The sequence below is a fragment of the Lepisma saccharinum genome, chromosome 16 (genome assembly GCF_977018435.1).
Source record: "Lepisma saccharinum chromosome 16, izLepSacc3.1, whole genome shotgun sequence".
NCBI lineage: Eukaryota > Metazoa > Arthropoda > Insecta > Zygentoma > Lepismatidae > Lepisma > Lepisma saccharinum.
The window spans coordinates 12685457-12709638 of record NC_139244.1 but is presented as its reverse complement, the minus strand read 5'-3'; the positions used below and the strand labels follow the sequence as shown (position 1 = coordinate 12709638).

General features: G+C 39.0%; 1 long non-coding RNA gene across 1 annotated transcript in view; it reads left to right on the top strand.

The window, feature by feature from the left end:
• Positions 1–806: 806 nt before the first annotated feature.
• The window catches only part of LOC145999919 (uncharacterized), an 80554-nt gene continuing 57178 nt past the window's right edge, over positions 807–24182 (top strand). Inside the window, exons 1-3 of the long non-coding RNA XR_014443446.1 lie at positions 807–899; positions 3914–3961; positions 5074–5154. This is a non-coding gene — a long non-coding RNA (uncharacterized LOC145999919). The remainder of the gene's footprint in view (positions 900–3913; positions 3962–5073; positions 5155–24182) is intronic.

Below are 24182 nucleotides of genomic sequence, written 5' to 3'. Positions count from 1 at the left end.
AGGCTTCGGCGAAACCGAAAAAATGTTATAACTCCTAGTTTATTTGACCAATCTACTTCGGGTAACTTTTGTTTTGCAGCTAAAACATCAGGGCATGCAACCGTGCAGGAATCAAAACGCCAAGGCCAATAAGAGGGGTTGGGTGGGCCGCGGCCCACAACTTCCAATGAAAAAATCATACAAATGGGGAGTTTGCCCCTCTTTCCCCGCTATTTTGGGAAGGAGAGGTAAACTTTAGCCTTATTTTCAAAGAATGGTCCTTTTTAAACCGAATGAAAGTCATTTCATGTTCCTGGGTGCATTACATTATCGAATATGTGAAAAAACTCCCCATTTTTTTTTTTTCATTGAAAGTTGGGGGCCGCGGCCCACTTAAGCCCTCTTATTGGCTTTGGCGTTTTGATTAATGCACGACGGCACAGATGATTGGAGTACTATTTTTATATATACTATTCAGATTCTCGTTAAAAGAATATAGGTTAACCCATGATGAAATTAATATGTTAAAGAGAGGGCCTCCCCGATGGCGCAGTGGTAGCGTCGTCGCCTTGTAATCAAGGGGTCCCGGGTTCGATACCCTGTGGAGGCACAAGTGGCTCGGATCCCACCTTAAACTGTAGGTTCAGTCCCGATTAGCCTTACTGTGCATAAAGTGGACTTAAAACACTAACTCAAAAATATGCTAAAGATTTATTTGTCATGTAAAATTGGTCATTACTGAAACAAGAATGTATTAGTCATGTAGAATTGCTCATTAATGAAAGATGAATACAAAAGTACGCACACGGTTTCTTTTGTTTTGTGATGGCGACATGATAACAAGTACTTCAAACAATAATCTTTCGTGTGGTTTATCAAGCCGATTAAACGAGAAAGAGAAGAATTTTGTGACCACTAAGGTAAGTAAATAATTATACAATTCATAAGTAATAATTAAAACTGGTTTAAAACAATTCAGTAAAAACGCACATCTATGTGAGATACGAAACAATACCGTATATATTTTCACAATACTCTTAGCATTGTCTGGGAAAATGACAGAAATGATAATAAAGAATAATATTGCAATTATTTAGCGGGCGAGGTTCTTTTATGGCTTTTTTGTTAAGTCAGGTAGTTAGATTAGATTGCTCTTAAAAAGAAAAGAAAAAAATCAGCTGGATTTGTACGCATGGCTTAGATCATGCAGTTAAAATCTGAGACTTTTTAAATTTCAACGGTGTTCATGATATATAAAGTGATTTCGTTCGAGATTAATGATGGTAAGAATTGGGTCTCACTGCAGAACATGTTCCTCTATGTAGACGAACAAAATTTATATTCCCTGAAAGTACGTACAATTTGCTTCCATTTTCCGGTGTTATTTTTCCGATTAGTATTATATTTTTGTGCGAAAAAATGTTTTTCCTGCTACTAAAAGCAATGCATTTCTCGGCTCATTTCTCCATTCGTTCGCGTCCATATTGTTTACGCATAGTTTCTTTCATTATTTGAGACGAGGAATGCCTACAAGGTTAGGTTAGGCCTTTGAGTTAGGTTCCAATAGCATAAATACAATGAAAAATGTTTTTCATGCTACTAAAAGCTATGCATTTCTCCATTCGTTCGCGTCCATATTGTTTACGCACAGTTTTTTTCATTATTTCGACGAGGAATGCCTATAACGTTAGGTTAGGTTTTGTTAGCATAAATACAATGACAAATTATTATTTAGGCTAAGAGAATTAAACCTAACTACCTAACAACGTAGGCATTTTTTTGCTTTCACTAGATTTGTGCAGTGCCACGATTTCAAGAGCGCCCATCCTTAACTCTTATTTCTTGTTTTTTTTTTCTTTCCGAAAATTACACATTTCCGCACCTTGAAAGTTACTTTTCCTGATTAATAACTTCGGTACTAGTTTGCGTCCTTCTTGTCCACTCCTTGTTACCCGTTTACGTCTTTCTTTGCACACTCCTTCTTGCCCGTTTACAAAACCGTGCTAGCAGACAGCCGGTGCTCCGGCATCCGTAGAGTAAGTGAGTTATTCTTTTTACACTTTGTCACTAACCATTCACGGGAACGAGGTATGCCTATGAGGTTAGGTTAGGTTCCATTAGCACTCATTTCACCCCTAAATATGTACTTCATCATCGAAAAATGTCCTCAGTACGTTCAATCACGCATATCCGGACAACATCGGTTTTTCTCGATTTTCTCCTCCAGGAAATTTTTCCTCGCCTTGGGATTTACTTTGTTGAATTCCTTATAAAATAACCTTTCCAACGATATATGACATGTATTTCTTAGGAAAAGGACGTAAACTAGACTCTTACCGTTCTTGGAGGTATTTTCTCACCGTAGAATGCTGCACAACAAGAAATAAGCACTTTTGATATAATAAACTTGCATTTTGTGCAAAGCAACAACATTATGCCATTGTTTCCATTATGTACCTGCTGATGGCCGAGTGTCGGAAGTCATGCAGTCTCGCCAGTGTTTCCAAACGTGCCTTTTTTTTTACGAGAATTTTTTTTAACTATGCTTACCTAACCCAACCTAACCTAATCTTGCTGGAAATGGTCCATGGGGCTATCCATCAATGGTTCTTGGGGCTAGCCGTCAACGGTTTGTGGGGCTATCCGTCAATGGTTCGTGGGGCTATCGTGAATGATTTTTGGGGCTATCCGTCAATGGTTTGTGATGACATAATGAACACGAAAGTTAAGAAGGTGGAAACACTGCATACCCACTCCAAATCGACAAAACACAAGCCCGACGCGCAATGATCCACAGCTGTGTGCGCCATATTGTATGTTCTGCAACGGAAGAAAGGAACCAAAAGAATTACTCGTATTGTGAAAATCGTAGTTATTTTTGTGTAAAAAGCATAATGGCACCTTCAACTATGGTACGCAATACACAATTGGTAAGTACGAACCATCCAAAACACAAAATATCTGATTTTAATGTGTTTCCGATATAACAGACATTTACCCAATTTTTTTTGCTTCCGTAAACTCCTATGTGATTGTTTGTGAACAGATATTCACTTAATGTTAGCTTGGATACGGGCTACCACTACCATTTACTTCACATGCGTTGGGGACAGAGCTATGATGCTTTCGTTGCTAAGTTAGGCATGTTAAGTTTAGGGCTCTAACATTCACAAACCATCTCTAAATGCTTTCTTTGTTAGGCTAGGTGAGTTAGGTTTATGGCTTTTAGAATTAAAATGACATCACTAAATGCTTCCAATGCATGCTCATGTGACATCTGGTCTCAAGCACGAACCCCCTTTGAGCCTCACGTGGAAATCAGCCACAAATGTGTCCAGTATTTTAAGGCAATTTGGGAACATCGTTAAACATTTGGTACCGTTACCAAATTACTTTACAAGTTCGTTGTGAGAAAAACTTAACTATTTCAGAATTAATTTTAACCCCCAAACTCCATTATTTCCATGCACCAGAAACTTCATATTTTTTTTTTTGAAACCAATCAAATTTTATGCGAGAAATAAATTCAAATGTTATAGAAGGAGCTGGTGACCAAATGTCCACTCTCGAAAATTACGCCTCTTATTATTTTAATAGGTCCATTTTTATGCTTTACACAACATAAATTTAGTGACATGTCTGTTTTGTGTATATTTTGTCTTAACATTAAAGTTGTGTACAGAGGCCTAATTTTTATCTTGATAGATTTAATGCCACTATTGAAATGAGGAACGGACAAATATTGAGCTTCAAAAATAATTGTTTGATGTGAATCACACTGCATCACCTCCATCGGGATTCTAAGTCTAGACTCTTTGATTACAAGATAATAGTTACAACCAAGTTTTTTCTAATTGTCACTGTTTGGTAATATAAGAGTAACTGTACCTCATTATATTTAATCTGTACTAACTAATTCTTGATTCTTTTACAGGTGACAGATAGCTTTCCACTGGAAATGAAATTAGTCAACCTTTTTCCTGTGAGTATAATAGTTTTTGTCTTTGCTTTAACCTTATATTTCTGGTGATAATGAAATATTTTGGCTTTGTAATATCTGTGCAACCATTTGCAATGACAGTAGCCTTCATGATCACAAGAATTATCCAGATTTACTGTGAAAACCATATTTTCAAAATTAACTCAAACTGATTCCATGTCATGCACTTTATTGTAACCATGCAAATGGAAAATGGTTAATATTGACAGTAAAAAAAATGTTTTTGATCTTTGTCAGTTTTTTGAAAAGCTGGTCTGTAAAGTCAGATTTTTTTGTGTTTTTCACTGCAATTTGTAATATGCGATATCGCCCGAAAGGATTTCTTCAAATATACAGGAGAAACTACGTACTGAAATCAGTTTCTGTAGCATTGTCGAAGTTCTTCGAGGTATTTTCTTTCGCGGAAACTGAAAAGTTCACCATAGAATGCTGTAGAACAAGATATAATCACTTTTTATGTAAAGAACTTGCATTTTCTGTAAAGGGACATTATGCTGTTGTTTCCATTATGTACCTGCAGATTGCGCAAGCGTCTCGCCAGTGTTTCCAAACGTGCCTTTTTTTTTACGAGAATTTTTTTTTTTTTAACTACGCTTACCTAACCTAACCTAGCCGGAAATGAATGGTCCGTGGGGCTATCGTGAATGGTTTTTGGGGCTATCCATCAATGGTTCGTGGGGCTCTCTGTCAATGGCCAGGAAAATGACATATTTTTGAGTATCATTGAAATAAAATTTTATTCATCCTAACCTATTTATGGTGTATTGTATATACAGTCACGGACACTTCTGGGTTATAACAATTCCATTAACTTTCAATGGAATCGTTACAACCCACAAGTGTCCATGACTGTGCAAAGTAACCTTGTTATAGAGACATTTTAGGGCATTGACCTGTTGTAACTGCTAAAAAAATTGAATATGATAATTTATGTGCAATGTTTTCTTTCTTCTTCTTTTTCATACCAAGTAACTTTTAAGTACTGTTGTGTCAGGGCTGAAGTGTATTGAAGTGTCCCTAAATAATTTAGGTTTCATTTTGTTCGTAAAGTATTGAGTATTTTTTTCAAGAAACACAAAATGTTATTGTTCCAGGTGCATGCAGGACACTAGCAGTAGTATTGCAAGGGATGAGAACGTGTGGAGAAACCAGGCCAAAACGCACCAAAATAGTGAGTAAGTAGATTTACATTTCTTTTCTGGTTTTATATTCAATAAATACAGAATGTTGAATACATTGTTTTCGACAAACGTGAAATGTTAAATTTAAAAATTGGCTTGGCAGGCACTGGCCTTCCGAGCACTGGACACTAATTAGTGTAATTCAAATTGTTAAGTATTGTCTGAGTTCTTATCTTGGCAGGAACTGATAGAAGTTATGCAAAGAAACTGTTATCTTTTCATACATATACAGGAGTCCAGGTTCGAATCCTGGCCTGGGCATGGATATTTGTGAATGTCCATTCATCAATTTCATCATTCATCTCCATGTAAATGTTCTGCACAAAATTCTACAAGACACCAATGAAGGTAGAGAACCTTAGGGTTTTAAAAGCAATTTTAGATTTTAACACCAAAATAGCATTATATATTTAAAAAAAAAAATAAAAAGGTAAAGTGTTCCCCTGTGCATAGCACCACGCCATGAAGGCGTATAGGGGGTGTGGGGGTAACGCCCCACACTTTCTTGATCCGGTCGTGAGTGGAGGTGATGTGATCAGCATCACGCCCCTGACCGCCTTTACCCCCCAGGGTTTCCCCCAGGTACCCATGTTATTCGACGCTGGGTAGGCGCCGGGGCTGCTTCCACAGTTAGAAAAGTTCCCGGATTTGAACCGGCCGGGGATCGAACCCGGGACCTTGAGCATGGTAGTCAGACTTGATAAAAACTAAGTTTAGTTTTTTTTTTAAAAAAATATATTTACTATTAACCCACAAGTACTATGGATGTCAATAATCACACAACTAGTATGGAGGGGTCTGTCAGACTGCTGTTTTGATTTTGATATGTAAATTACCTGTTTTACTATTCTCAATTTCTGACGTGTTTTACATTACTTTACATGGTTACAGAAGACTATTTTAAAGCAGCTTTCATTTATTATTTTATATTTAAAGAAATATAAGTTAATTTATGCAATGAGGAAGAAAATGGGCCAAAAATTGTAACAGTTGTGTTGGGGAAGGGGAGGAGGGAAATTCCAAATTCTTAAAATGTCTATATTTTATCTTGTCAGAAAAGCAGGAGTTCAAAGTTATATGTAATATTTTGCTGAAATTAAAAATTAGTAACGAGCCATTAGAAGGAGAACGTTAAAAAAAAAAAAAAACTACTGTGGTATGTCTGTTGGACAGTTCACCCAAACAATTTTTGGCCCATTTTCTTCCTCAAATCCAGGAACTTTTCTAACTGTGGAAGCAGCCCCGGCGCCTACCCAGCGTCGAATAACATGGGTACCTGGGGGAAACCCTGGGGGGTAAAGGCGGTCAGGGGCGTGATGCTGATCACATCACCTCCACTCACGACCGGATCAAGAAAGTGTGGGGCGTTACCCCCACACCCCCTATACGCCTTCATGGCATGGTGCTATGCACAGGGGAACACTTTACCTTTTTTTTTTTTTTTTTAAATATATAATGCTATTTTGGTGTTAAAATCTAAAATTGCTTTTAAAACCCTAAGGTTCTCTACCTTCATTGGTGTCTTGTAGAATTTTGTGCAGAACATTTACATGGAGATGAATGATGAAATTGATGAATGGACATTCACAAATATCCATGCCCAGGCCAGGATTCGAACCCGGACTCCTGTATATGTATGAAAAGATCGAGCACTGTGAGAGACGGTAGGTAAGGGTCTTCATTAACATGCTTTATTCCAACTGTGATGCTCAGAAATGTTCCTTTTATTTTAATTCGTGGATTCTAGCTACCAAAGAAATTATTCTGATAGAAAACAATTTTTGACAAAAATATGTTGTAGTTTACAAACAGAAGTAACAATTATACGCTCATGCTTGTATGTGTATGTATTGGGGTCTCTAGTATCCAAGTATATTGTTTCAATGATAATATTATCACTCTATGAAGCCAGAGAACCTGGGTTCTAATCTCAGCCGGGATATGGATGTTCGTTGTGTCTCTTAACCAATTTTATCATATCAACATTCTCATCTTCATGATTAGCCAAAATTGGCAGAAATGTGAAGTAAAAAAATAAAACCGCCTAGTAAAAAAAAGTTCAAGGTTGGATTTCTTGAGAGGATGCATGGTAGTTGAGATATAACTTTAAATTGAAGGTTTAGTATCATTTGCTCTGTGTGTGTGTGTGTGTGTGTGTGTGTGTGTGTGTGTGTGTGTGTGTGTGTGTGTGTGTGTGTGTGTGTGTGTGTGTGTGTGTGTGTGTGTGTGTGTGTGTGTGTGTGTGTGTGTGTGTGTGTGTGTGTGTGTGTGTGTGTGTGTGTGTGTGTGTGTGTGTGTGTGTGTGTGTGTGTGTGTGTGTGTGTGTGTGTGTGTGTGTGTGCGCGTGTGCGCGTGCGCGTGCGCGTTGGTATACCCGTCATTAGGAGGAACAAGATCAGAAAAATTACCAGCATTAAGAGGGACTTTTTCATTGCGAGGTAATTTTGGTGGTTCCTCGGAACGAGAAAGCACATTATTTAATATTATGGCCGAACCGGCAAAGGAAAATTTAATGTCGTGGAATTAATCGACGAAGGGGACCAAGATCTATATTTTGATAAAAGATAGAACAATGTCCGACAATTGTACTCGGAGTTATGCTACAAAACAGTGCATTTTTCTGGTTCCTCTTTTCGGGGCATTGTGCCTGTACGTGTGTATCAGGTGTTTGTCGGTTCCTCTCAACGGGGCTCTCTGCTCATCACCTACACACAACGTGTGTGTAGTTTGTGCGACGCCAGAGACATCTGCAGTGTGTGAAAAATTGCGGAACTACATCAGCGGTGACGTCAAGGCGGAGCGAGGAAGATCGTAGGGGGTGGGGCCTGCGGTTGCAGAGAACAGCGTTGTCGGATCTACCCCTCAACTTACATGACTCAGCATTTTTCGCTGACGGCTCTGAACGTTGCATTGTTCGCAGTGCTGCATAAGTTGCAACGCTGGAGAATGCAGCGTTGCTACATCATTGCCTACGTGGGAAATGTTAACGGCGCTTCACGATTGCGTTCCGAGAGGGTTCGTTGTGTGATAGTAGCCGTATTTAATATATCGGTTTGAGCTTGGGCAATTATGTCTCGTATTTCTCGGAAAAGATATATATCAACGAAGAATTGTAGCAATCTGCCGGAGGGTGCGTGTGAGCGAGCAAAGAATATTGTAGGAAATACTTGTGTATTTCCTCATCAAGAAAGCAAACTAGTAGGATTTCTTCTTGTAATAATTAACAAAATATTCAACCAGAGTTCCTATGTTAGAATATTGGAAATGACTGCGCTTAATCTAACTAAAGCACAAAAGCCAGATACAGGACAATATAGTACAAAAACAACATACATATTTACGTTCTTAATTGTGGTCTAACTATTCGTTTTCTCCGTCTACTCCACTCGTTAAAAATTTGCTCCTCCTCTGTGGTGACAGTGGCGTATTTAAGAGTACGACTTCAATCTCCTTCCCGAAATACCTTCCACCCTTAAAATGTTTCTTTCGTCACTAGAATGCAGATGCATATGTTCAAAAATGGCAAAATACGTAGTTAAACATTAATAAGAATAGGTTCTTCACTAACATTTCAATATTTTTCGTAATACATGTCTCTAAAGTAAGGTAGAATTCACACCGAACTTACAGGCGACACGTGTTGCTTGAGGATTTCACCAATCCAAAGCAAGTTTCTGAGCCCCATTATGCCTGCCGCTACGTTATGGAACGTTGCTGCGGATTGACGCGTTTCCAATCGACATATTCATTTGCACTTGCTGTTTGGAGTGAAATCCAAATGTTGCTTGACGTTTCGGTCTGAAAGTTACAGGCGACAAGCAACACGGAGATGCCAAGCAGCTTTCAGACCAAAGCGACACACAACACATGTCGCTTCGGAACTAAGCCCTGCGACAAGTTAAGTTTGCAGCAACTTTTCGCCCATGTAGACCCAAACGTGCACGCAGAATATAGTTCCGCTGCAATACTGCCGATTTTCTCAATGTCTGTTATATGAACAGCTCGGCGGTCGAGGCAAGACTGGCACGGGAGATGCTGAGCGCCGTTCTCGCGCGGTTTAATACATAAAACCTGCTGCAAACTTAACCTGTCGCGGGGTATAGTCAATCAATATCAACGTTTCACACCTTACCGGTAGCCCCAGAAGACTGAGTTCGACTGGTGAGATTCTCAAGCACCACATGTCTCTTCAATGTGAAATCTCTCAATGAGAGAAGAGCCCAGTTCGAGCGACATGTAAAAGCTCACTAAAGCAACACATACACCGCGCACAAGTGAACAGACCAAGTCAATTTGATGCACGGCCCGAGCGACATGGTGATTTCACATCCAAGCGACAAGCGACACGAGACCCTTCAATCTAATGCAAAAGATTCATTGCGTATGCGGGAACAACAGAAACAGGTGACACGATGCACCGTATAGAGAACATAGTCCAGTCCAAGCTACAAATGCAGCTTGTGTCGCTTCAGTTCAAAATTTTTGTTTTCAAGAAGCACGTTACATGGGGATTTCACACTGAAACGACACGACACGCATGATTTTGTGCGAGCAATAAAGGTTTCGATTTCCTGTGGGGCATAGCACCTTGCACTGGCGTACGCAGGGGGCGCTGATGGGGCTACTGCCCTCCAGAAATTTTAAATGAAAATTTGTAAGAACTCACAGAAAGGAAAGATGTAAACGCAAACCTCCCTTAAAGTTAAAATGACACCCGATAACCATTTCTGTCTTCGAGTAGTTTTAATAGTGAAAAGCTGAAAATGTACGATAGCCTATATATTTTATTCGGTATCCCACAATTCTAGAACAAAGCTATATACTATACACCTTTAGAATTTCAGCCCCTCCAGAACAAAAATCCTGCTTACGCCAGTGGCACCGTGAGAACAATTGGAGCAGACTATGATATCGAAAACCAGAAAACTACGGCGACTCAATTGTATTTAACTTAGTATATGGCACATGTTTTCCCTCTTCTCGAGTGGCAGCAACGAATCGTCCCCTACGCATGGTCAGTGCATCGCCCACTGGCATATACATGAGGGAGGGATGAGAGACAGGCCTGCGCCAAGGAGTAGCAAGTCTCCATTTCCACTTCACAGCCTAACAAAGACAACTAAAGGTAGCCAGGTAGGAAAATTTCCTTTGGGCTCAGGATGGTGGTGTGTGTTGCAAGGCGTGCTGTCCATGGGCGTGCGGAAGGGGGGACAAGGGGAGGCAGTGCCCCCCCCCCTGGAAAATGAAAGTCGACCAAGAAATATGTATTTCACACATATAATTTCATTTTAGCCACAATAATATGTGTTAATTATTGCATGAACACCATAAATTCAAATTTAAGCAATGTTTTTTAGGGAACAACACTATTTTTGGGAAAAAATTGTCTTCGTTTGCCCCCCCCTGGAAAAAAAATACCTTCCTTGCCCCTCCCTGGAAAAAATCCTGCGGACGTCCATGGTGCTGTCGACAGTGGCGGCGATTGGGTTCCAAAACTGGATTGGGCAAAGGAACTTTACTTTTCCTTTATAGATAAGCTTTAGCATAGTGGCGGAGCAAAAGTGGCTAAAAGTGAGGGACAACTGCCGCCCTACGCTCCCTCAGTCAGTAATGATTATTCGACTGTGAAATCAGTTGAAATATTGGAATCAGATTCTTTCCTCATTCATCCATAAACATTCTATTTCATTTCGCTTTGTAATAAAAATAAGCACTTTATAAATTTAAAAAAAATATATTTTTAAAATTATTCTTAAAATCAACGTAATTAAACAGAATTATGGCTGACAGATTTTAAGAAAGAAGTTACAGTCCGTGAATTACTTTTTCACAGTGTTCAATAATTTTATTAGGAGGCGCTTTTCTGCCATTTTATTTAACCGCGACGGTGCGGATGTGTGGTGATTAGAAGAAATTTAGGAAGGGACACTCATGACCAGGCTGGGATTCAAACTCGGAAACCCTGGCGTAATATTACACTGAACTAACCTCTCCCCCAGATTTTGGAGGACAGAAAGTAAGTTATTCATATAATATATAAGATGTAATATATAATATATTACATATTATATAATATAATATTCGAACCAGTGTATAGTGCACCTCCACTGCATATCGCCAGTTTACAAGGCGATTCTCATATTTTGTATACTCTGTACTATTCACAGTTACAATACAAGTGTTAACCCATTGAGAAACCTAAGTTTGCCATTTTAGAATCTCTCTCTCCAGGACGTAGTGTAATCAAGAGGTCCAGACTTCGTTACCCGGTTGAGGCACATTGTGGTTCCGATCCCACTTTAAACTGTAGGTTCAATCCCGATTACCCTTTCTAGGCATAAAGTGTACTTAAAAAGAATCTTACGTTGAACTTGATTGAAATTACGTTTTTGCTTGCAAGTTTGAATATGTATATTAATATTAATAATAATAATATTAACTACTTTAATTAATAGAGTATGAGATTTGATCAAATTGTCCTTTGCTTGTAGAGATGTTACTGACGCAAGTATTGATGGAATAAACTGCAATGAGAATTTTGCTACCCTTGAAAAAAAAACGAACCAAAGGAAAACGCCGCCCGCCTCCCCCCTCCCTGTCCTGTTTAAGTGGGAAAGAGTGGTCCGACGTTCAGACCAGACGCTTGGCAATTCTGAACTACCCTTTCTTTGTCAGTGCCAAGGGGTAGGTGCGAAGAAGTGTTTGCGCACCCTTTAATTTTCTTCCTCACTAATTTTTCAACCAATAACACCAACTCCTAGAGTGCCATACCCGGTGGAGGCACATAGTGCTTCGGATCCCACTTTAAACTGTAGGTCCAGTCCCGATCATTAAGAACAAATGTAAAAAAGATGGAAAATTTCCACTTGAATGAGGAAAATATTGAAGAGGTTAAGGAGTTTACATATCTGGGGAGTTTGGTGACAAATACAGGGGGAACAGAAGATGATGTTAGATCAAGAATTAAGAAAGCAAATGTGGCATTTATTCAGCTATATAAAGTTTGGAAAGCCAGAGAAATTTCAATAAGAACTAAGCTGCGAATTTTTAGAACTAATGTGAAGTCAGTTCTCCTTTATGGATGTGAAACTTGGAAAGTAACAAAGAAAATTACTAAAGACCTACAGACATTCATAAACAGATGCCTAAGGAAACTTCTGGGAATATATTGGCCAGATATTATCTCAAATGAAGATCTATGGAAACGTACGCAAGAGGAACCGGTGGCAATACAGATCAAAAGAAGAAAGTGGAAGTGGATTGGCCACACATTGAGGAAAGATCCATCGGCAATAGAGAGACAAGCATTGAGCTGGAATCCACAAGGACAACGTAGGAGAGGAAGGCCAAGAATGAGTTGGAGAAGGACAATAGAGCAAGAAATATGGGAAGCAGGAAAGACCTGGAACGAGATAAGGAAGATGGCTGGAAACAGAGTCCGTTGGCGATGCTTCGTTGAGGCCCTATGCTCCGTAGCGGAGTAACAGGAAATAAGTCAAGTCCAGTCCCGATTAGCGTTACTGTGCATAAAGTGGACTTAAAACACCAACTCAACAACAACAACTCTTAGAGTGCCATGCTGTATCATGTCATATTCAGCGCCGAATGTTACGTTCTAAAGTGAGACCGCTGTTATTGTTTACATCAGGCAAACACTGACCCCGATTTCTTTCCTGTACTGTCGGCAGTTTATAAAGGCAAGCCGCCATTGTCTTTCTTTCGTCAGCATTGTTGTTAAGAATTGTTTCTTCTTATGTTTCAAGTAGTCTGTGTTTGTCGATAAATGCCTATAGCCCAGTGTCAGGTGCTTTGTGTTATCCTTTGCATTGTTGATCCACCGTTTTTGTTGTCTGCCTACTATCGGATCAAAAGCTATGTATACTCGAGTTTTGGACTCCAATTAAAAATTGATCAGTAGACCTAAATAAAAATGAGTTACATCAAAATTTGACTGTTTCAATTCTGTGTTAAGCTATAGTAACCAATCATTTTCGATTTTTAGTCGTCTTGAGAATAAAAAAACTGCCGTTTTTTTGCTTTTTCCAAACAAGAAATCAAAAAAAATTTAAAAAATTGTCCGATCGTGATCAATTTTAAATATGCAGGTAGAAAGGTTGTAAATATAATTCTTAATTTTCATTTTTTTTATTGGCTAAAAAGTCAAATGTGTCTTATCAATTTTCTGAAACATATTCCCTCCCATCCCGTGGGAAAATACGTTGCTTGCCTTTCCTTGGAAAAAAATATTCCAATTTTTCATGTGTCATTGGCCTCCCTTCAAATTTTTGGCCTCTCCGATGGCGCAGTGGTAGCATCGTCACCTTGTAATCAAGTGGTTCCGGGTTAGATTCCCGGTGGAGGCATATAGTGGTTCGGATCCCACTTTAAACTGTAGGTCCAGTTCCGATTAGCCTTCCTGTGCACAAAGTGTACTTAAACACCAACTTAATCAATCAAATTTCTAAACATGTCTTGTACTAAAACCGAGCAAGAGTGAAGCAGTGGGAGTTTTAAAGTCCGCTTTATGCACAGTAAGTCTCGACCTATAGTTTAAAGTGGGATCCAAACCACTGTGTGCCTCCATCGGGTATCGAACCCGGTACACCTTTCGCTAGTTTTATCCACTTTCATTGGCATATTATTGGAATTTCAATTAGTGGCTAAAACATGCATGCTTGTTTCGTGTTTTCTTTATTTTCAACACCGCGCCCCTTAAATTTCATTCCACACTCTCTCAGCACTTCTACAGAGCATTCATTCCCCGACATTCGTTACGAGACTCGGCAGCTAGCGGCCCGGCGTCAGGGCTTGTCTTTCCCAGTGAACGGGTCCGCGACAGTCGCACGCTACAGTCTGTATTTTTCGCTCTCCCTGCCTTCGCTCTCTTTCCCTTTCTGTTGACGTTGCAGACTGACGCCAGTATAATCCTCCCCCGGAAGTTGTGTTGTGTTGTGTTGTGTCCGTGTGTTGAAGATTGTGGCTTAATATGGCACAACAAAAGTTTACATTGCAACAAAGAATTTACGTTGTCGAGTGTTACTTCGGAAAGAGGAATTGTGGATAAGTGCGACGACGTTTTGCAACGAAATTTCCTGGTGTTCCCGTTCCACATAGAACCACTATATTAAACCTCGTAAAAAAGTTTAGAGTAACAGGGTCAGTTCTGAATAAAAGTGGAAAGAAAAATGGGGAAATCTAAAAATAAAGTATACAAAGACAATCCGCACACCATCCGTGAGTTAAAAGAGAGTATTGTACGAGAAATCGGGAGAATTACAGTAGTAAACGAACTTGCACGTGTAAATGCCAATTTCTTTCGGAGATGCCAGGAATGTGTTGTAGCAGACTGACATCATTTTCAACACCTTCTGTAGTCAAGGTTAGTACACAATATGAAAACTGTAATTTTAATAGCCGACTCGAGCGACTGTCGCGGACCCCGTTCACAGGGAAAGACAAGCGCTGCTACCGGGCCGCTTGCCGCCGAGTCTCGTAGCGAATGTCGGGGAATGCTCTGTATATAATTAATTGTGGCAACGCACCAAGATTTACGGTTGTGGTTTTCTCTCCGTTGGGAACAACGAGGACGTTTAAGTAAGCAAATAAGTAAAATAATAATAATAAACAGTTGTGTTTATATACGTATGTATACGTATATAATTTATATCCCCTCCTCCACATTCACCTGAAAGTTGCAACAGTTGTGATTCGTGGGAATGTCTGCTCAGTTGATATGTTTTGGCTTTTTGAGTGTGTGCAGTATTCCCCAAGGCCCTCTTCTCTTGTTGTTGCTGTGCAGAAACACAATAATCCTGAAATCGCTTGTATGGCTAGGAATTAAGTACAATGTAAGTGACAGCGCTAAAGAGATTAGAGGGAAGAAATGGTATGGCAATGAGCGAAGTTGCCAAACGAAGAATGTGTGTATGAGAAATTACTATTGTTTTTGCATGCATAGTTCGTCATTAACTTTTTTCCTTTTGTTGCAACATATGCTTTTTACTTCAAGACTTATAATAGGTCTGTGTGGGCCTCCCTGATGGTGCAGTGGCAGCGTGGTCACCTTGTAATCGCTGGTCCAGGGTTCGATACCCTGTGGAAACACACAGTTGTTCGGATTCCACTTTAAAATGTAGTTCCAGTCCCTATTAGTCTTTCTGTGCATAAAGTCGACTTAAAACAACAATTCAATTCAATTATAACGAACGCTTTCATTATACTTTAATAATCCTAATTATTATGCATTGAAATATATATTGATACAATCAACTCCATAAAATTCTGAAAATTGATATTGGAAATATTAATAGATTGAAGAAACAGGTATATATAACTTTACTCTTCTTGTTTAAAGTAATAGAATTTTGAAGGAAAATGTAACTCACTTCCCCTTTTGTTGTTTAGTGTCTAGTGGAGTGACCTACTAATTCTGACAGCAAATTCAATGAGTCATGATATTCATCTTGGTCAGGGTGTGGATGCCTTTAGATTGTGTTTCTTTTATCACATAATTAATAGTTCATCCTCATCGCCGCAATTAACCAGTATACATATAATTTTGACCATAAATAGCAAAACGCAAGTAAAAACTTCTTGATGTTTACGATTTTCTTCGCATCTAAATTGTGGACATACGCCTAGTAGGCTCCTGTTGTCTGCAAGAAACAATCTGGAATTTTATTAAATTTCTTGCCGCGTCTCATCGGGCTTGAAATGTATTACTTCACAAGAAAATTTTGAATAACTGTACTATCTTGCATTACGAGCTATAAAAGTAAGTAAATTCATCAAAACTTTCACAAATCGTTGGTTGATTTGGTGTTTTAAGTCCACTTTATGCACAGTAAGGCTAATCGGGACTGGACCTACAGTTTAAAGTGGAATCCGAACCACTATGTGCCTCCACCGGGTATCGAACCCCGAACCCCTTGATTACAAGGCGACGACGCTACCAATGCACCATCGGGGAGGCCCTGAGGACGCGTTAAGAATGACCGATAGTTCACAAGTTTTCTTTTTGGCGTTAAAATATATTTTCAACCAAACATGTATTTTTATGCATCTGCAACTGCAACATAAAATGTTAATCACTAGAAAAGTAGAAAGCGAATTACCAGATTAGAAGAAAAATCTTCATTAGCTGAATATTTCAACCTCCGCTTATTATACCCTAGTACTTAAACCGGACAGAAACGTCGTCGCCTTGTAATCAAGGGGTTCCGGGTTCGATACCCGGTGGAGGCACACAGTGGTTCGGATCCCACTTTAAACTGTAGGTCCAGTCCCGATTAGCCTTACTGAGCATAAAGTGGACTTAAAACACCAAATCAATCAATTAAACCGGACACAAAAGAGAGAGATTTTGGTTACGCTACTCCTCTATTTTAGACGCTGTTTATTGTGTTGGTTGGTTTCTTGTGTTTATTAGCTGTTTACCAATAGGTTCGATAAACACTTTAATGGTGCTTGGTGTAAAGGTAAAATTAATGATTGGATAGGTTTAAGTAAAAAAGGAAATCAAACACCAAACCGATATCACATGGTATATTTGGTGTTGCGATATTTTCGAAACTATTAGTTACATAGGGTGACCAGACATACTCTTTTTAAGAGTATTATACTCTTATGGAGGTTCATATACTCTATACTCTTTTCAATTTGCAAAAATCCCCAAATATACTCTTTTCCTTGCTATTAATTTCATTAATTATTTTACGCGTAAATATGCGTTAAAATCCACAGAACGGAAAACGTCAAGATGTCAACAAACAGGTATTTACTCCTTGACTCAAGAATTTCCTATGAACAATTTCAAGAGTACAGGCTGGGTCAAATTTAAAAGTGAGTGGGCCTCTTATAAAATTCTTGTTTACTCTGCCTGGTACAAATGTTGATTGTGAAATACTCTTCAGTGTTATTAAAACTTATTGGCGAGAGGAAAAAAGTACACTCCAGGTGGCAACACTCGAACAAGTAATGAAAGTGATATTCAATGTGGACATGACCTGTGAAGAGTTTAGATTGGCAATAAACGACGACTTAAAAATACTCAAGAAAGCAAAATCATCCCAGAAGTATGAATTATGGGTCCCATTGGTGAGTAAGTATTTGTAATTAGCTAATTACATTAGACCCATAAGTAATTTGAATCTGTAGAGTGTGGGCCTATCTTATAGCAGTTATAATAGAAGCAGTAACAAATAACCACACTTATTTTAGTTCTTATATTTTGTGCATGCGCACCTTCAACCTATAGACTATACTCTTTTTGGTCAACAAATATCTGGTCACCCTAAGTTACAAGTACGAAATTTCGTGATTTGAATTAACTATGAATTATCAAGTTGATACAATATGATATCCTATTCTAGATCAGCCTGTTTGTTTGGGTGTTTTACTCTGCCCAACAATCGAACCCAATCTGAACGTAGCTGTCACGATCCACATTCGTTCATACGTAACTCAGTTCTGCGTAATTCGGTTTAAACGTCAATTACTGTACCTAGGTCTTGGGAAAATATAATTTTAAAACGTGTTAATTAACCTTTACTTGTACGTAATGCATTTATAGGTAATTCTGTGTTATACCTATAACATAAAATACAGTTGATTTGTACGTAACCAAGCTACAACAATGTCACACAAAAACACAAATACGCAACAGGATAGGTGGATATGGCGGCGGTCGGTCTGGAATTGCGAGAAAGGGGAGTGCGGCGCGGCGGTGTCACAGAGAAGACAACGAACAGAGGCGGCACGCGGCATGAAATCAGAGGAGATTTGACGCAGTTGTTCAGAACAAGATACCAATTTTATTTTGTACGTACACCAGGGTTGACCAGGTTTTCTGAACAGAAAATCAGGACATCCATGGATGCGTACGGGGGGGGGGGGGGGGTTGTAGCTATAACTAAAAGAGCACAGGGTCCAGTACACCCCTCTTTGGCAAAGAAAAAGTCATGCTGCTTATATGTTTCCTGAAATATTACATAATTCTCTTTAATCTATTTTCCTTTTGATTTTATTTGATTTTTGTTATTTAACAAAAGGTATGTAACTTCATGGTATTGTACCATCTTCGCGATTAACCAAATGTAACAGCCACGCTAAGTAGCATAAATCAAATCATTGATTGATTGTTTAATTTGGTTTGTTTTACTTCGCTTTTCCTACACTTTTGGCTAATCGTCAAGATGGTACGATAAAATTGATGAAGGAACAAACACAAATAACACCCATGGCAAAGTAAGGGTTCGAACCCGGGATCTCTGGCTTAATAGTCAAATCAACATGTTTTGGATTTTCGAAAGGTGGGATTAACACCCGCTTCTTTTCAGTAGTCCTTCCTCATTTTGCAATCCTTTCCTTTCTTTGACGTTCTAGTTTTAGGAATACTGGGCCCTAAAGGGGGGAGGGGGATTATGACCCACAACAACCTTTCGGGCACGCCACTGATTGCTACCCCAAGTGTCGATATCACCGCAGGACACTGGTATACACACTGGCTCCAACGAAAAATATCTTGAAACTCCTGTACTCGATTGCCGATAGAGAAGGGGCTGTAATGTACAGAATGCTATTTTTGCTTTTGACTGATTGTTGTGAGAAGCGAAAAAAAGGTAAACAAACGAGAACAATTGACACTTGTTTACTGTGAGTCTTGTGCATGCACAACAATGACAGAGTACATTCTTTCCTCAATAATGTTCGCACGGCTATCAACTGCCGCGGGATAAAAAAAAATCGAGGGTGGGGGTATTATTGTTCTGTATTAGTTGGTAAGAAAAAACCGCATCTTCTTTTAATTTCTTTGTCCTTAATTTAATTATACTACCATCGATAATATCAACTATCCGTTGCGTTAAAGGTACGAAGAATAAATTATAAAATAACCGATTATGTGCAAGACAATTACGAAATTATACAGAAATATGTCTTATGAGAAAATTGAAGAAATACGTTGTAAAGACGCGAAATTGGTAAAATATGTTAAAATATGCCTTGTCAAGTTTGTCTATTTCGGCTGATTTTCATCATATAAGCGTAGATAAGTATTCGATTCGATGCCAAATGAAAAATATGTTATAACAATAAAGTCCCGGGCCCTAGTTATGTGTTGTATAAATTTGTAAAACAAATCTCAAGAGTACAGCCCACCATAGGAGTGTGCAAAGGAGTGGGGGGAGTTGCCCCTTAATACTGCCGATTAGAAATTTAGTGTAGAGGAATCTTATCGACAATATTATACTACTAAAGAAAAATGAAATATCTTCATGTCAATGAGAGTTCCAAGCAATTACGTTATTTACTATGTAATTGTACTTTCCCACTTTATCCTCTAACAAATTTATTGTCATTAACATTCCGGAAAATTTCTTGTTTTTAGCACTTCTTCATACTTAGGTGGTTGAATGATTCTGATACTACGTCAAATGCGACATGTACATTTTTTTTCTAAAATTCTGCAGATTAGTGGACAAGGGGGCAGTTGCCCCTCTACTTTTTGCACCCGGAACATTGCCTCTTGGAGCTAAACCTTGTCTACTAAGAGAAAGTAAACTTTCCTTGCACACCCAAGTTTTGACATCCAATCACCGGTACCATTGACGTCCGGAAGGAGGAGCAAGGGAGGCCAACACCCCACTGTAAAATGAATGTCCACCTTAAATTATATGTATTTCACACATAATTTCATTCAGACACACTAATTTTTGTTAATTATTATAAGGGCATTGAAGAATCATTGCTAATGCGCATAATTAAATTTATAAATAGCCTATATTATTATCTAAACCTAGAATTATCATGGTTGTTCAATGGTGCTGGTGTAAGAAAATTAATGGAAAATTGAAAACACAGTTTGCGGAGGAAAGTACTATAAGAATACTTCTGAGAATTGAGTGCAAAAATAATCACTCAGTTGTACACTGTGTGACAGACTTTGTATGTGAGCGACTGTGATGTTTATTGTCAGGTTGGGAGAGGGGGTGTCTATCGATGAATTGATTTTTTTCCGTTACTTTGGACCATAATTTCAACTCTACAATTATATATCTCCTTGCAAAACCACCGTAGCATTGCTGGTCACATCTAATACTCCAACAGCTTTTCGCCTATCACCGTGGCAGAGTGGTTAGCATATCACGCTCTGACGCCAGGTTCGAATCCTGGTCTGGACATGGGTGTTCTTTGTAAGTGTTTTTCATCAATTTCATCATATCATCACTCATCCGCATCGTCACGATTACACGATTAGCCAAAAGTGGCAGAAAAGTGACGTAAAATAATCTAACTTAACTAATCCAACTACATTTTCGGCCCTTCTCTTTGTTCCACATTTTAGGATCTCCCCCCACCCTAAAAAAACCTGGGTATGGGCCTTTTATATGGAATGAGGTTTTAATTTCCCCGACTGGATTCTCATCAGGGCTTTTGCCCCCCTCCCCCCTTATCCGAGTGTCTGCGCACTCCTGTGCAGCCCACATACGAAGTACCCATAACGAAAAACAAACACCGCTTCAAATGCCCTGGCTGTAGCTTGAACAGATAAAAGAAGGGAGGGAGACTTTCAGGCGGCACGGCTTTGATCAAAGGTGAGATGCCGCGATGGAAACAACCAGCCAAACTCTCCAATAACAGTAAAGGTGGGGGGTTATGTTACGATTGTTGTGTGGCATCTAATGTCTCCGAGAAATCTAGTTACAAAGGAAGCCTGGCGATTTACTTTGTCAGTAATCCATGAATCATTGTCACTGTAGTGCGGTGCAAATGTTTGCGTCTTTCTATTTCATGCAATATCTCAAAACTCAGAGTATTTGAGTAGCGCAAAAGGTGTGACGAAGTTTAGCATTAATATGGCAGTTAATTAATTAAGGAGAGGACGTTTCACGAAAAAAAAACCTTGCGACGCCAAGGAGTTCACATTTAAGCTGATTTTATGCATCTGTTGGGAAGGCGGGGGGGGGGAGGGGGGCTAGTGCTGCATTCATAACTCTTACGAGTTTAACTCCATGAGTACATATAATTTGTCCACTTAATTTTCCCTGGAAATTGTTTCTTTGTTTAAGTTTGGTTTTAAGTCCACTTTAAGTAAAAACTATTGAAATTAAGAAATTAATGTATTTTCACCACAAGTGATTCTGATATTCACAAATTACTTATGTGCATTATTGTATATTTCTTTTATTTTAAAAGTGACATGAAACACTGATTTTTGCCAATCACACAATTTAAATAAATCAAACTGATTTATACAACCTTGAAATTTTGTAAGCATATCATGCAATTTGTCATGTAAAGGCTTGTTCTAAATTGTAAATGACTATTGACGTTAATGGTTTTTTATATTTTTTTTCACGAGTAGCTTGTAGAGAGAAAAGGAAACATTGGGAGCTTCTCTGTACTTACATTTAAATTGCGCACATAGGCATGGACATGAAAACTTGAAAGAGAGAATGTTTCCTTTACCAAGGAATCTTTCGATTTTTAAGCCAAGACCTCTCCCCGATGGCGCAGTGGTAACGTCGTCACCTTGTAATCAGGAGGTTCTGAGTTCGATACATGCTGTTTCGGATACCACTTTAAACTGTAAGACTAGACTCAAACTCATTTTAAGCTGATAACCGCGATGATGGGAACACGAGCACTCTGATTTCATTACATTATTAATCACGGAACTCCGTAAATTGTTACTTAGAAAACAAACAAATGTTTTAAAAAGTGGAAAGTATAATTTCCCTTTGCATTATGAAAAATTTCCATTTATCCAAGGAAAAACTAAAACACGATCACAAAACTTTATGAAGAAAATACGGTTTTCCCAAGTAAGAAGTTTGAAATATGTAATTATGAAAAACTGATAATTCGTGCCTCCATTCAGCTTGATTTTAATATGCAACGACTGTATCTTCAAATATTTCTGCAGTTTCGATCCCTTTTCACCAACGGCGGCGCCAGAATTATTCATCTAGGGTTGCTGAGGGGTTGCAGAAAGAAAGTTAGGGGGTGCGATTCTGAAAATAAGGAAAACATGAAACACGCATGCAACCTGTCAAAACTGAGGGAGCCCGGTGCCAATACTGTGGGGGGAGGGGAGGGTTAAGGACAGTTTACTTTTCCTTGGTAGATAAAGGTTTAGCACAGTTCAGGGGCACAAATAGCAAAAACCGGGGGGCAACTGCATCCCTAATCGCCGTTACTGATTAACATAAATTACCGAGTGAAATTAAAATATATGTGTGAAATATATAACTTAAGACTGACATTCATTTTCCAGGGATGCTACCTCCCCCCCACCCTGTGCTCTCCACCTGGACGTCCATGATGATATGTATTAAGTCTTCTACTCCAAGAAAGTGATCATACCATGCAGTGTATACATTCAGATACACGTTGCAGTCTTATTGAACAAAGTAGTGAAATACAAAATAAATCCATCCTGCCCTTAAAAATACAATTTTTGAACCTTCTCAATGTAACCAATGAAGGCACCGTCTGCCACAAGACAAAACGCGAAGGGCACAGGAACTGTTGTCATCTTTAAAATCCCTTCTGCCGCACTATCCCCAACAACGAACTGTAAAATTTCTTCGTGAACATTGGGCCTCTTCCTAACAGTCTTTGAAAAAGCTTGAAATGGTACGTTTACTGGACATTTTACGTGGAACAAATACACAGAACGTATTAAGAAGAAAACTACCCTCCATGTTACAACTCGCATTAAATAATTTCCAGAGCACGACCTGATGAGGTGATACCTTAAAAGCACCTGAATTTTTTGCTCCAGTGTAAGGAAGAACAAGTAGGCGGAAAACAAACCGTTTATGAACAATGCAAAAAAGAAAAAAAATATAACTTACATTAAGCTATAGGCAATTATCAAAAACCACGAACAGACCACATGAAGAAACAAAAGAAGAAAAATTGATAACAAAAATGCTGACGAAAGAAGAAAAACGACCGCTGATCTTTACAGAGGCTGCCGCAAGTACAGAAAAGTATTGGTATCTCTTTCAGTGCTTGCCTGTTGCATGCAATAATAACCTATCATTCGGCGCTCAATATGACATGACATAATATTACATATTAATGTTAGTGTTTTCAGTTGAACGTAGGGTGTGCTGAAGGGGGTGCGGAAGAAAATTAAGGGGCGCGCAAGCACTCACTCGCGCACCCCTGGCGCCGCCCCCTTTTCACCTAAAATCTTGTCTGAATTCTTCTGCCCTGAGGGAAGTTTACCTTCGCATAGCAACACTAAACTGCAACAATGATTTATACCACTTTGATGGGTGAAAGAAAACATTGTTGCCTGCTCATCTCTTTCCTGACGACAGGAACGTACGTTTAAACGTAAAAGTTTAAACCCCCTCGCCAGCACAGCACAGCACGCTACGTCGCCAGGGGTCTCGGCGTTCGAATCCCGCGGCCTCGTCATGGGTGTGTGAGGAGTGTCCCTTCATCAATTTCATTGTATCGCCACTCATCCTCATCTTCGCAAGTAGCCAAAAGTGGCACAAGAGCGAAGGGAAATAAACAAAATCACGAATCCTGAAAGTTCGAATTGCTTTGTAATTTTTGTGTGCATATGTGCATACTTCTTTCCAACGGTAAGGGACTAAGGGTATAAAATATATAGGATCACAGTTAGTCCAGTGGCTAGTGAGAAAACTCTAGGAAGGAATCTCTTCACTTACGCCAACAGCAGTTACAGCATGCCATCACAGGTCGGACAACCCTAAGCCTGCGTTCGATTGGTTTTATTTTTACAAAACAAGTGTTTTCAATATGCAATGAATATTTTACAAGTATGTAAAAAACAATTTAATCAGCGATCAGCAAAAACAAGGTAATGCACGCAATTAACAATATTGGTCTTTTTAGGTTGCACCGTGTCCTCAACGATTGTAAAGGTCGAAACTTCTCGACACTCTCTTTTTCTTCAGTTATTTTCGTCGTTTTTTATCTCTTGGGGTGACGATGAGAATGCATTTACGAGTGTACAATGGGACAAACACAACTATACA